General features: G+C 39.1%; 1 protein-coding gene across 2 annotated transcripts in view; it reads right to left on the bottom strand.

Annotated features, from left to right (window-relative positions):
- The window catches only part of B3GALT1 (beta-1,3-galactosyltransferase 1), a 525,967-nt gene that overhangs the window by 17,190 nt on the left and 494,035 nt on the right, over positions 1-14,742 (bottom strand). The gene's annotated exons all lie outside the window — the stretch shown is intronic.

The following is a 14,742-nucleotide window of genomic DNA, read 5'->3' on the forward strand; positions in this document are numbered from 1 at the left end:
ACCGAATTGTCTTGATTACTGTGGCTTTGTAGTAGAGCTTGAAGTTGGGGAGTGAGATCCCCCCCACTTTATTCTTCCTTCTCAGGATTGTTTTGGCTATTCGGGGTCTTTGGTGGTTCCATATGAATTTTAGAACTATTTGTTCCAGTTTGTTGAAGAATGCTGTTGGTAATTTGATAGGGAATGCATCGAATCTGTATAGTGCTTTGGGTAGGATGGCCATTTTGACAATATTAATTCTTCCTAGCCAGGTGCATGGGATGAGTTTCCATTTGTTAGTGTTCTCTTTAATTTCTCTTAAGAGTGTCTTATAGTCTTCAGGATATAGGTCTTTCACTTCCTTGGTTAGGTTTATTCCTAGGTATTTTATTCTTTTTGATGCAATTGTGAATGGAATTGTTTTCCTGATTTCTCTTTCTATTAGTTCATTGTTAGTGTATAGGAAAGCCACAGATTTCTGTGTGTTAATTTTGTATCCTGCAACTTTGCTGAATTCCAATATTAGTTCTAGTAGTTTTGCAGTGGAGTCTTTAGGGTTTTTTATGTACAATATCATGTCATCTGCAAATAGCGACAGTTTGACTTCTTCTTTACCAATCTGGATTCCTTGTATTTCTTTGTTTTGTCTAATTGCTGTGGCTAGGACCTCCAGTACTATGTTGAATAACAGTGGGGAGAGTGGGCATCCCTGTCTTGTACCCAATCTCAGAGGAAAAGCTTTCAGCTTCTCGCTATTCAGTATGATGTTGGCTGTGGGTTTATCATATATGGCCTTTATTATGTTGAGGTACTTGCCCTCTATGCCCATTTTGTTGAGAGTTTTTATCATGAATGGATGTTGAACTTTGTCAAATGCTTTTTCAGCATCTATGGAGATGATCATGTGGTTTTTGTCCTTCTTTTTGTTGATGTGGTGGTTGCTGTTGATGGATTTTCGAATGTTGTACCATCCTTGCATCCCTGGGATGAATCTCACTTGGTCATGGTGCATGATCCTTTCGATGTATTTTTGAACTCAGTTTGCTAATATTTTGTTGAGTATTTTTGCATCTACGTTCATCACAGATATTGGTCTGTAGTTTTCTTTTTTGGTGGGGTCTTTGCCTGGTTTTGGTATTAGGGTGATGCTGGCTTCATAGAATGAGTTTGGGAGTGTTCCCTCCTCTTCTATTTTTTGGAAAACTTTAAGGAGAATGGGTATTATGTCTTCTCTGTATGTCTGATAAAATTCCGAGGTAAATCCTCTGGCCCGGGGGTTTTGTTCTTGCCTAGTTTTTTGATTACCGATTCAATTTCTTTGCTGGTAATTGGTTTGTTTAGATTTTCTGTTTTTTCCTTGGTCAGTCTTGGAAGGTTGTATTTTTCTAGGAAGTTGTCCATTTCTTTTAGATTTTCCAGCTTGTTAGCATATAGGTTTTCATAGTATTCTCTAATAATTCTTTGTATTTCTGTGGGGTCCGTTGTGATTTTTCCTTTCTCGTTTCTGATTCTGTTGATGTGTGCTGATTCTCTTTTTCTCTTAATAAGTCTGGGTAGAGGCTTATCTATTTTGTTTATTTTCTCAAAGAACCAGCTCTTGGTTTCATTGATTTTTTCTATTGTTTTATTCTTCCCAATTTTATTTATTTCTTCTCTGATCTTTGTTATGTCCCTCCTTCTGCTGACTTCAGGCCTCATTTGTTCTTCTTTTTACAATATCTATAATTGTGATGTTAGACTATTCATTTGGGATTGTTATTCCTTCTTTAGATATGCCTGGATTGCTATATACTTTCCTCTTAAGACTGCTTTTGCTGTATCCCACAGAAGTTGGGGCTTTGTGTTGTTGTTGTCATTTGTTTCCATATATTGCTGGATCTCTATTTTAATTTGGTCATTGATCCATTGATTATTTAGGAGCATGTTGTTAAGCCTCCATGTGTTTGTGAGCCTTTTTGCTTTCTTTGTACAATTTATTTCTAGTTTTATAGCTTTTTGGTCTGTGAAGTTGGTTGGTAGAATTTCAATCTTTTTGAATTTACTGAGGCTCTTTTTGTGGCCCAGTATGTGGTCTATTCTGGAGAATGTTCCATGTGCACTTGAGAAGAACGTGTATCCTGTTGCTTTTGGATGTAGAGTTCTGTAGATGTCTATTAGGTCCATCTGTTCTAGTGTGTTGTTCAGTGCCTCTGTGTCCTTACTTATTTTCTGTCTGGTGGATCTATCCTTTGGAGTGAGTGGTGTGTTGAAGTCTTCTAAAATGAGTGCATTGCATTCTATTTCCTCCTTTTATTCTGTTAGTATTTGTTTCACATATGCTGGTGCTCCTGTGTTGGGTGCATATATATTTATAATGGTTATATCCTCTTGTTGGACTGACCCCCTTATCATTATGTAATGTCCTTCTTTATCTCTTATTACTTTCTTTGTTTTGAAGTCTATTTTGTCTAATATTTGTCTGCTTTTTTCTCCTTGTTGTTTGGATGAAATATCTTTTTCCATCCCTTGACTTTTAGTCTGTGCATGTCTTTGGGTTTGAGGTGAATCTCTTGTAGGCCGCATATGGATGGGTCTTGCTTTTTTATCCATTCTATTACTCTGTGTCTTTTGATTGGTGCACTCAGTCCATCTACACTTAGGGTGATTATCGAAAGATATGTACTTATTGCCATTGCAGGCTTTAGATTCAGGGTTACCAAAGGTTCAAGGTTAGCTTCTTTGATATCTTACTGTCTAACTTAGCTCGCTTATTGAGCTATTATAAACACTGTCTGATGATTCTTTATTTCTCTCCCTTCTTATTCCTCCTCCTCCATTCTTTATATGTTGGGTGTTTCATTGTGTGCTCTTTTGTGTTTTCTTTGACTGCTTTTGTGGGTAGTTGATTTTATTTTTTTCCTTTAGGTAGTATTTGGTTGGTCTGCTTTCTTTACTGTGATTTTATTTTTTCTGGTGACATCTATTTAGCCTTAGGAGTGCTCCCATTTAGGGCAGTCCCTCTAAAATATCCTGTAGAGGTGGTTTGTGGGAGGCAAATTCCCTCAACTTTTGCTTGTCTGGGAATTGTTTAATCCCTCCTTCATATTTAAATGATAATCGTGCTGGATATAGTATTCTTGGTTCAAAGCCCTTCTGTTTCATTGCATTAAGTGTGTCATGCCATTCTCTTCTGGCCTGTAAGGTTTCTGTTGAGAAGTCTGATGATGATAGCCTGATGGGTTTTCCTTTGTAGGTGACCTTTTTCTTCTCTCTAGCTGCCTTTAAAATTCTGTCTTTGTCCTTGAGCTTTGCCGTTTTAATTATTATGTGCGTTGGTGTTGTCCTCTTTGGGTCCCTTCTGTTGTGGGTTCTTGTATTTCTGTGGTCTGAGTGACTATTTCCTCTCTGCCTTTGGGGAAGTTTTCAGCAATTATTTCTTCAAATACACTTTCTATCCCTTTTTCTCTCTCTTCTTCTTCTGGTACCCCTATAATGCAGATATTGCTCCTTTTGGATTGGTCACAAAGTTCTCTTAATGCTGTTTCATTCCTGGAGATCCTTTTATCTCTCTCTGCATCAGCTTCTATGCATTCCTGTTCTCTGGTTTCTAGTCCATTCATGGTCTCTTGCATCTTATCCATTCTGCTTATAAATCCTTCCAGAGATTGTTTCATTTCTGTATTCTCCCTCCTTAGCTCTTGCATAGTTCTCTGCAAGTCCATCAGCATGGTTATGACCTTACTTTTAAATTATTTTTCAGGAAGATTGGTTAGGTCTGTCTTCCCAGATTCCTTTTCAGGGGAGACTGTCTGGGTTAATCTGGTCTGGATCAAATTCTGCCTTTTCATGGTGATAGAGGTAGTTGTGGGGAGCTGGCGTGTGTGTCAGCTGGGAGAACGTCCCTTCTTGTTGGTTTGTGGCCCTCCTCTCTTGGGAGAACGGCGACCTCTAGCGGCTTGTGCTGGGCAGCTGCACGCAGATGGGGTCTCTGATTCCTGCCCAGCCGCTGTGAAGGAGGCTCCGCACACGGTTGCTGTGGGTTTCTCTATGGTGAGGTTGCGCCGGAGCGGGAACAGGCAGGAGGCTGTTTATCACCATGAGGGGCCTCCGAGCTGCACTGCCAACCAGGGGCTTGGGGGCCCGGAGTTCCCCGGGTTCCCTGCTGCTGAGCTGATTGTGCTGGGATGCCTCTGTCCAGCTGTGGGGTCCCTGTCCCTTTAGACTTTCAAAAAGCACTCGCTTTTCTTTGTCCTGGGTGCCGGCTGTGGGGACTCATTCACAGGTCTTGCTGCCCTGTTTCCCTAGCATCCAGGGCCCCCTGGGCACGCACTGTGTCTGCGCTCTGGCCCGGATGGCTGGGGCTGGGTGTTCGGCAGTCCTGGGCTCCGTCTCCCTCCCGCTCTGCCTGCTCTTCTCCCGCCGGGAGCTGGGGGGAGGGGCGCTCGGCTCCCGCAGGGCCGGGGCTTGTATCTCACCCCCTTTGCCAGGCGCTGGGTTCTCGCAGGTGTGGATGTAGTCTGGATGTTGTTCTGTGTCTTCTGGTCTCTCTTTTCAGAATAGTTGTATTTGTTGTATTTTCAAAAATACATATGTTTTTGGGAGGAGATTCCCACTGTCCTACTCACACTGCCATCTTGGCTCCACCCCCCTACTTTTAATTTATGTTTGATACATCAAATACCCAAGAAGAGTCCTTCTTGTTTCTGAAATTGTAAAATATGTTGTAAAGTCCCATTCAAAGTGTGTTTTTACTTGGCCCATTAAAAATGATTTTCCATAAAATTCTGGTGTTATGTTTTTTGTTTAAAGACTCCATCTTAATAGTCATTTTTTTTCAGCAAGTCCTAGAGAGGTGATACGGGTGACTGTTCTAAGAGATTTCAAGCTCTTTGCTTTCCCTCTCTCTTATTACATAATCTGAAAACCCATCAGACAATTTGAAAGTTTTGTTAAAGTAGAATTTATGAAAGGTGTCCTAGTATAACTGGAAACAGGCCAGTTGAGAAAGGAAAGAGTCCTCTTTCAATACATGGAACTATACAAATGTAAAGCCATCAGAAATTAAGAGAAAAAGAAGTTTTACTTGGCATTTTCTACAGTATCTCTTCAGTCAAAAGTTGTAACCATTTTCATAACTGGACAGATTATCATGGCACATCATTATTAAGATTTGTTAAATTAAAATTATGACATTAAGTAATTACTTTGAAAGAAGTTTTTAAACAATAGTTTCTATTTAATCACTTACTATATGCCAGGACTATATAAAGTGCTTTACAAATAACTATTTGTATACATCATTTACATATTTAGAGGACACACATCATTGCTTGCTCTGCCCCTACTCACACTTGTGAAGTTCTTTATAATTTACATAAAATTTTATTAACAATTACAGGAAACAGTATCCTTGTTCCCATTTTTCAGCAGAGGAAACTGAGATCCAAAATGATTTAAGCAATTTGCCCTGCATATACAGGTAGTGAGCAATTAAGCCTGGATATGAACTCAAGTTCTGTTCAACTGTAATGTGCAGGTCCTATTCTATATTCTGTATTTCACTTTTTACATGGTAGTAAGATTAAATACATATTTTAAAACTTCCTTTAATTATCCATGGAGTAATGTGAGATGTAGGGAAAATGGACTTATAGCTTCTATGCATCCCAGACGGCTCAAGGGTATTTCTCTCCCTGAGATCTTTAGTTTCCTAATGGAGATGTATACTCGTTATTTTTTAATGAGAGCTGGAGAAAGGATGGGGGACTCATCTTCATTCACAGGCTACTCCCTTCACAATATTACGATATCTAGAAAACCAAACCAGTAATGATGCTTGGAGGCAGTTCTATCTAAAGGAAACAGTTGCTCTTATGGGATATTTTAATTAAGCTCTGAAGGCCAGATGAGCTACTTCTTTCTACCGCAATGAAGCAGTCATTTTATCTTGGCACGAGTTAAGACTTGGCATCTGAGGGTCTGCCACTTACTAGCCATGGGACTGTAGTCAAGGAAATTCTCCATTTAGGGCAGATTTGGCAGCTTAGCCAACTAATTTTTTATCCTGATGCCCTTTAGCTTTTCTTCCAGGAAGTGGGGCAGTTCTGAAAAAGTGGAAGTCCAAACCACATTTTTCAAGCCCCTTTACAAGTAGGATAAAGGCATTTGACTGATTTTCCTCCAGTCAGCGGCCCCTCGGCAAGACCTGGATGCAGAAGTGAGCAGAGGAACATGGCCGTTGCTTCTGGTAATTTGGACTGAGCATGTGGAGAGACAACGGTGTCTGGTCCATTTAGAACTGCTCATAGAATTTCTAGTGTCCAGAAGTGAACATCACCGGTGTGAGTAGAGGCAGTGGAAACAATGGTGTGTCCCCTAAAACGGCTCCAAAGAATTGTCAGGTGTTGTCTGGACTGCGTGGGTCATGGCCATACTGTTCTGGCTGGTTAATAACCAAACCCAGGTCTGACCCTTCTGGAGATTCCACAAGCCACCTAATGCCCCTCTGTAAGCTCCTTTCTCCTTAGCCTGGCAGAGTGCATTCTGCTGTTTGCAACTAGGAACCCCAAGCCATATGCCATTCTCTCTACTTCTTTAAGTATAAAATGAGATGATGATAATACAATTTTCAGGCTGGTGGTGAGGTACACAGTAAATTAAAATGCCTTATAAAGTGGAATTTTTGTTCTCATTAATTGCTGGCCCCTTAAACATTGCTTAAGAGAACTATCTAACAGCATAAAATAAATTAAGTTCCTGCTGTGTTCATCTTGAAAGATGCTACGTAGTGCTGCTCATGTGAGAGGCCGCTTTTTGAATTGAGGATTATGTTTGAAAACTATTTTCTTTCTCCACACTGTCTAAAAATGTATGAGATATGTCTTTTGACTGGAAGTCACATGAACTTCTTGTTGTGCTCTTGCTCAGGGCAAGATGCTCTGAATAACTGACTACTTCTTTCAGGGTCTCGCACCCCTTGCTCCTGGGCGAATTCACTGAAAAACCACACAGTCTTCTTGTAAAAAGAGGCCACGGTAAATACACTCAAAAATTGCAGAAAAGTCATTTGGTTCTGTTTTCATGATGTATTAATTTTACTTATATAATTACACATGGCATCCAACGTGCCTACGCTCAAGTCTAGAGATATGCTGACAACTCATTATTCTCTGTCCTTTTGTTTTGTTTAGGTTTTTGGTCCTGAGAAAGGACCACTATGCTGTTGTTTGTGTTTATTCATTCAATATGAATGAATACGTTGACAATCTCATAATTAAAATTTATAATGCTATACTAAATATTCAAATTAAAACACAAATCTCATACCTTTAAGGAGCTAATAGTTATTTTAAGTAGTCTATGTGGGAAGAACTAAGGAATAATTAGAGTTACGCTGCTATAACTGAAATAGTTAATTCTTGATGAGGATAATTGGGTTAAATTCATGGAAGAGATAAAAATTTGACTTGGAGCTCATAACTTGGGTGAACAATGAAAGCAGAACTGGAATGCCTGGGAAAGGCAGAAGGCTAGGGAAGGAAAAGTTGTGCTTCCATCTGCTCTATTTATTGAACCACTACTAAGTACCAAGTATTGCCAGTGTTGGCTTCTACATAGGAGTCGCATCTTCCCTGCACATTTTTTGTATTGCACATTCTTTGTTAATATCCCCCATGTAAATTTATAAATAAAAACTCAGGAGTTTGGGCATTTTAATCTTTTTAAGGTAGCCTGTAGTGGGGAGTGGAAAAGCCAGATGACATGCATTGCTATCTAATTCTGTCAGTGACCATAAAACCTTGGACAAAAAAAAAAAAAAAATGAATACAGCAATATCAATAGGGGAAAAATGAGTTCTGAAGAGAGACAGTCAATGGTAAAATGAATGCATTTGCAAAGAAAAAAAGGTGTTAAATTATTTGATTTTTTGACCAGGGAGCTGTCCGGTATGACAGAGTGTTGGATTCATGGTAGAATATAGTCGAAATCGAGAACACAAAGGGTGTTGCTGCTCACGAGTGTGTTTTTTCTCCTCCATACCTTTATCATTTCTTCATCTCCAATAACTTTACCACTGATTGTATTGTCTGTTGATTGTTTCTTCATGTAACACGGGAAGAGCCCCTCCATCAGTGCGTTAGTTTTCTCAGCTGCTTTTATCTGTGTCTCTTCAGTAAAGTGTAACCTCTGTTAAAGGCAAAGATGCTATCTGGCTTTATTACAATTTTTATTACTCTTATTCTTATGCTTATCACCAAGCCTAAGTATAATAGCACAGTGCAAGAAATATTGTAGTTGATGAATAAATAATTGTTGAATAAATGGCTTCTCGATAGCCATAAACTATTCTCTGTCATCCAGTAGTGGCATCAACAAGAGTCCTTGTTGAGGGCTTTTGGGAGCTGAGATATCATAGATGGAGGGACCATATTTTAGAGCAAGTATCTATGCAATGCAAAGATACACCAACGGTCTTTTGTGGTCTGAGTATATATTTTCTCCTATATTGGCCCTTTTTACTATGTCATTTGAAGCAAATTTCTGCCTCTGACTTAATTCCTGAACTCATGAGTTTGCTATAATGAGTCTAAATTAAAAAAGATTTTTCTGGATAAAAGATAAAGTTTTTGTGATTGGCCACACACACATACACACACACACACACACACACACACACACACACACACACACACACACACTAATCCAGAAATAATAAAAGAGAAATTCAGGAAATATAACAGAGAATATGAATCTTTTCTTGGGTGAATATTTTTCAAAGTTTTCACAAGTTGTCAACTGTCATCCTTGAATTATTCTTTCTTGAATGTCTTTCTGAAGCAATTTTTTAATAAATTATCTGGCTTGCTGTTGCTGTGGGTCATTTGTGATTACATCCATCTTGTCCAGTTACGGCAGTAACATGTGTAAATTGGATCTCTAAGGAGTGATAAAATGATGCAAATAGTGCTTTTCACCTTGGGTTACCATAGCCACAGTCATTATTTGCAATAGCTACTGTGCTGAGTTCTTCCATGAATCCCCTAACAAGATGCTTCACCTCATGTCACATCCAAGCTACTGATAAGAGTATATAGATTGAAAAGTTTGGAGCTGATATAACTTCACTGCTAAAATTGCCCTTTCAGGAAATTATCTTCAGAGCTATTATTAGGTTAGTTTTAACATGCTTGGAAATTCTTTACAGTGACAATATGGTGCCAAATTCAAGAGGATAATTTGCATTTTTGGGTAATAGGAATGGGGTGAAGAATAACCCTCTAACAACTGGAAAGTTTTCAAGTCATGAAGCATAACTGCAGTAATGGGATCCATGGTTCCCTAGGCATATGTCAGTCCCAGAAGACTGACAGGCAAGTGTCCCTGGGGAGCTGTAGGGCAGTTCCTGGGGCAATTGTCAGAAATCTTCCTCTTGGGTCAGAGAGTTAAGCAAATAAATGAATGTCCATAGGAGTCATGTATTCATGTGGTCTGAAAGAAGAAGTTTTTCAAAGTAGTGTCTTATAGTCAGATTGTAAAAAAGTTTCCTTTTTCCCTTTTTTTAAATTGTCAGATTATAAATCTGATTATATTGCAATTGCTGGCATTGTTTTGTGCATACATTTTATTTCAAAAAATTTCTTGTACTTTTAAGAAGTGAAATTATAAATGCAAATAATAAAAATGCACACAGTATAGGAGGATAAAAAAATAACACCAGTTTTTTCTCTCCTCTCTCAACCCAACCCCAGTTTATATCCTTAAAAGTAACCACTGTTTGTTGAACCCACGTGAGGGTGGGCCTATGCTTACAGCTTCTGAGGGAAGATTTTTTTTTCTCTATCTAGTCTAGACCCAGTAGAAAATCTCCCTTGCTAACTCTCTTTATAAGTAGATAGACTTTTTCTCCTTAATTATTCATAAACACAAATATCAGCCAGATTGTATTTCAATATCCTTATTACTTTGGGTTTTGAGATGCTAATGGGTGGTACCCCTTGGTTAAATGAAGTTCTTTGAATTGATTCACTGCAGGACTGCTCAGAACCACTAATATGATCTTTGAGAAGATTCTTTGAGAATCTCAAGTCAAAGATAAAATGTGGCTCACTGACTTTTGTTTTTAGTAGAAGATCCTGGCAATAGTCGGGCAAAACAATGCTGTGTCCTATTGGACAGTTAAGATGCTTCTTGATTTCCCTTTTGGAATTACAAATGACTACATACCATTTTTTTTGTTACTGTATTTTTCTGCTTCTTAAAAAAGGTGTCTGAAGAACGGTGGTCACACTTTGGTTACTTTATAGGGTAAACATAATCCTACTAGAGTATCTATTAAACAAAAAACCCTGTAAGCCTAGTACCTTATTACTCTTGATTTGCTTAACTTTTCCCTAACAATGTACTTTAAGATGTTATTGCTTTTGAGAAAGCTTTTGTTTTAGTACTATGAAAATGCTCTCAAGACAAAAATTAGAAGATCAAAATTAGCGAAAGGAAGAAAATGAAAATCACCCAGGCTGTCAGGCAGGCAGTAAGCACTGTTGACAAGCAGATGTGCATCTTTCCTCTATTCGCATTTTTTCTTTCATTTATAAACATAGGATCATACTGTACGGACATTCTCATGTTTCTTTGTTCTGACTTAGCCAGCATCACCAACATCCTTGCGTGCTATTATCTATTCCGATGCCATTTTGTTTTCAATGACTGCGGTATTTCATTTACATAATCATACCTCCACGGTTGGACATTTCGTCTAACAGGCTCCCAGCTTTCCCCGAACTTACTCTGTTAGCACTAGTGACTCCAGTGATGTATGAGAACACATGACTCTGTAACACCTCGTCCTAGAAACCTCACATGTCTCAATTGCAGTGTCAGAAAACAAAGGCACCAACAATGATCTGCTGCTTGGAGTCCCTGAAATCATACTCATGGTGCTACTGACAGTCATAACTTCTCAACCTGGCTCATTAATCTGCAACTACAACTTATTCCCAGGCCACTGATATTTCAGAGGAACAATACAATCAGTCTAAATCTGCAATTTATGGGTCAAATGCACAGCGCAGCACTAAGCCAAGCCTTCTGGCTCCTGGGATGAGAATAGGATGGGATCTGGGGGCCTTTATGGCAGCAGGAGACAGTTTCCTCCAGGTTACGTCCTCCAAGTTACTTATCTCAGAGCCTGTTCTGGAATGAATGCCCCCGTCAGTGACATCATACACAATGCCTCCAGCGCCCCAGGGGCAGTTCCCAAGAGGCTGAAATTAGTATGCTGACTGATGAGCCAAATTTAATAATAATTTAACTGACTGCCGAGTACTGAGGCTTCGTATCTGGAGATTCACCCTGGAAGTCCTTCCGGGCATCTGGTCAGGCATAACAAGACGGAGCCTGTGTGGAGCTGCACTCCAGGCATGCCATCTTGTGAGGATAAGATCTCGACTGCCTTTCATCCGAGTTTCCAGCTGTGAAGCACCTTGAATAATACTTCAGAAAAAAGAAGTCAAATTGGAAGAAATATCTCAGCTATTTCTACATGTCAAATGTTCACGGAAATGTGCAGCTAAAACTTTAATTTTTTAACGCCTAGGATTTTGGATTTTCTTAGTAATTTTTAAAAGCATTTGTCAAGTAAGGGATTTGTATCAAGAGGTAGTATTGTGAAGTGTTAAAACTACAGATCACGTAATCAGACAACTCAGGTTCACATTTTGCCATTTACTAGCTGTATTTCCTGAGCTGGAAGACAGAAGAAGTGTACCCACTTCAGATTCATGAAAACGAAATGAAATAAAACATCAGGAAAGCCCTCAGTATCAGTCTTGGCACCCATTAGTGCTTAATAAATACTATTACTATTAATTTTAATATTTTAAGAAAATTGTGATACATTTATATATTTTAATACAATTTATTATCAACAAGGATGCTCTTATTGTTTCTACTACAGGCACTACTGTGCTAGTGCCTAGGGGTAGAAAGTTGAATAACATACTGTCCTCTAAGGAGGTGAAGTCTAGAGGGTAGTCACCTGCAGTTTATTTCAATAACGTATCATAAGCAATAAAATAAATGACACAGAAGCATGTATGAGATGTTGCGAAGAGGCTCCGCTTAGAGCAGATGGGTGTAAGGAAGACCTCATGGCACAGGAGGGCAGTTTTCCTTGCCAGGCACTAGTAAGGCTTCATGAAATGTGGCTGCTGCTTCTCCCCAGGGCGTTCCCCTCCCGCTTAAATCTAAAGACCTGGAGAGACTTTATGTGTTTTTGTTTTGTTTTGTTTTGACCATTGGTTTTTCCTACAGAAGAGGTGACAGAACAAGTCCCTACTAGGTCTCTGGACAAAGTAACTTTTATGACAATACGTATCTTCATATAGTCTAGCTCAGGGAATACATTTTAATTCATTCAGGGTTTTTTTTTCAGCTTCTTAAACAGGTACCACCAAACCACATTGTATTCAAGTATTTAAAAACGTATTCAAGTCTAGTTAATAGTTTCTGGTGTTTAAACAGAAACAAGCAAAAACAAAACAAAAAAATATTTTAAAGGGGGAAAATTACTTAAATATATTACCCTTGCATTCATTTATTTTTATTTTTATTTTGGTATCATTAATATACAATTATATGAGCAACACTGTGGTTACTAGATTCCCCCCATTATCAAGTCCCCCCCACATGCCCCATTACAGTCACGGCCCATCAGCGTAGTAAGATGCTGTAGAGTCATTCCTTGTCTTCTCTGTGCTATACTGCCTTTCCCGTACCCCCCACCCCCCTACATTATGTGTGCTTATGTAATGCCCATTATTCCCCTTATACCTCCCTTCCTACCCACCCTCCCCAGTCCCTTTCCCTTTGGTAACTGTTAGTCAATTCTTGGGTTCTGTGAATCTGCTGCTATTTTGTTCCTTCAGTTTTTTCTTTGTTCTTATACTCCACAAATGAGTGAAATCATTTGATACTTGTCTTTCTCTGCCTGGCTTATTTCACTGAGCATAAACCACAATGATATCACTTCACACCAGTTAGGATGGCCACCATCCAAAAGATAAACAACAAATGTTGGCGAGGTTGTGGAGAAAGGGGAACCCTCCTACACTGCTGGTGGGAATGTAAATCAGTTCAACCATTGTGGAAAGCAGTATGGAGGTTCCTCAAAAAACTAAAAATAGAAATACCATTTGACCCAGGAATTCCACTCCTAGGAATTTACCCTAAGAATGCAGGAGCCCAGTTTGAAATAGACATATGTACCCTTCCATTCTTATTTCTTGTGGTTTACCATATTTTTCCTTCTCTCTGAGATATTCTCTGGGCAAAAAATACAGCATCTCAAATTATACTTACTATAATCATTTGGATTTCTTGTGTCTTTGCCTGGGGCATTTTACTTTCCTAATTGGGCACATGACTTCGGTGGCTGCTGGCTGAAAAGCAGCCTGGTATGACTTCTCACTCCCTGATAGGAAAAGGTGGAGGCTGGGACAGGTTTGAGCCTCATTATATGGCCGATATATCTTATCTGCACATTCTGCAGAAGCTGCTCGGGCAAGTGTGGCCAGGTTTGCTAAATGGAGAACGTGAGGGCATCCATACAGTCTCAGTGTCTTGGGGAATTTGCCAGATTGTAGGTTTAATCTCACTGTCTTTTTTTATCCTAAAGCCATGGAAAGGATATCTCAAAATTTGGTCTCCATTCAGGCACAGCTCACCATGATCAAATGTCAGATGGAAATGAACCACAGAGGTTGACCTTCTTGTCTTAAGGGTGAAGACCTTGAGCCAATCCATACTGTGTTCTGACACAGGGTGGAGGTGATTGCTCTGGAATAGCCTTTTGAAACAGTTCAAGGTGATTCTGAGGATCCCATAGTATGTTTATCAAGTTGTCATTCAGAATGACAGCATGTAAGGCAGTGGCAGAGTTTCTGAGCTTGGATAAGAAGGATTTCAATGTGTTTATGTGTATGATTAGCTTAGAAACCTACTACATTTCATAGGGAGCAAGTCTGCAGAGAGATTAACCATTTGTGACCAAAGTAAAAGAACCAGAGGGAATCTAAAGCTAGAACTCCAGTCTCGGATGCTATTAAGAGACTTGTCTTCTGGAAAAGGGATCACACAGTACCTTTCAGAGATAGACAAGCCACGGTAAGCCGGTCTTTCTCCATCTTCCCATATTATGTCCTTACAAATAATGCACATGAAGAAGACCATTATTCAGACATGGCTGACTTTTAATAAAAACAAATCTAGGTTTCATTTTGGTGCATCTGTTTGTTGACTTAAAGCTTAAATTTTCTACTGTGGGCACAAGTGTTTAAACAGAAGATAGTTACATGCACTGCCTTCAAGACACAAAATGGAGCCTCCTTTTAGTCTGAGTAGATATAAAGATCCTATGATCTACAAGAACTCCATTGCCCTGACCTGGTTCTCCTCATTTGAATTCTGACTTGTGTTAGAGAGTATTTCTGAAATGGAAACCAACACATCCTATTTGTCCAGCAAAGTTCTTTCAGATAATAATTTACTCAACAATAAAATTCAACTCTTCACTGGCACAAAAATCCAACACCAAGCTTGGTTTTGTTAAAAACTCTGATTTCATTCTTACGGTCTACATTTCAATCCTGGAAGTACCCTTATGAGGTGCTTTAAGACAGTCATCTACCCCAGGAGTAAATCACAACACTTTAGATATGAATGTATCTTAGGAGTTACAGGAGGACAGTTTCCAGAATTTTCCTTGGGAATTTGTACTAGGATTTT

Source organism: Manis pentadactyla, chromosome 8 (assembly GCF_030020395.1).
Source record: "Manis pentadactyla isolate mManPen7 chromosome 8, mManPen7.hap1, whole genome shotgun sequence".
NCBI classification, from domain to species: domain Eukaryota; kingdom Metazoa; phylum Chordata; class Mammalia; order Pholidota; family Manidae; genus Manis; species Manis pentadactyla.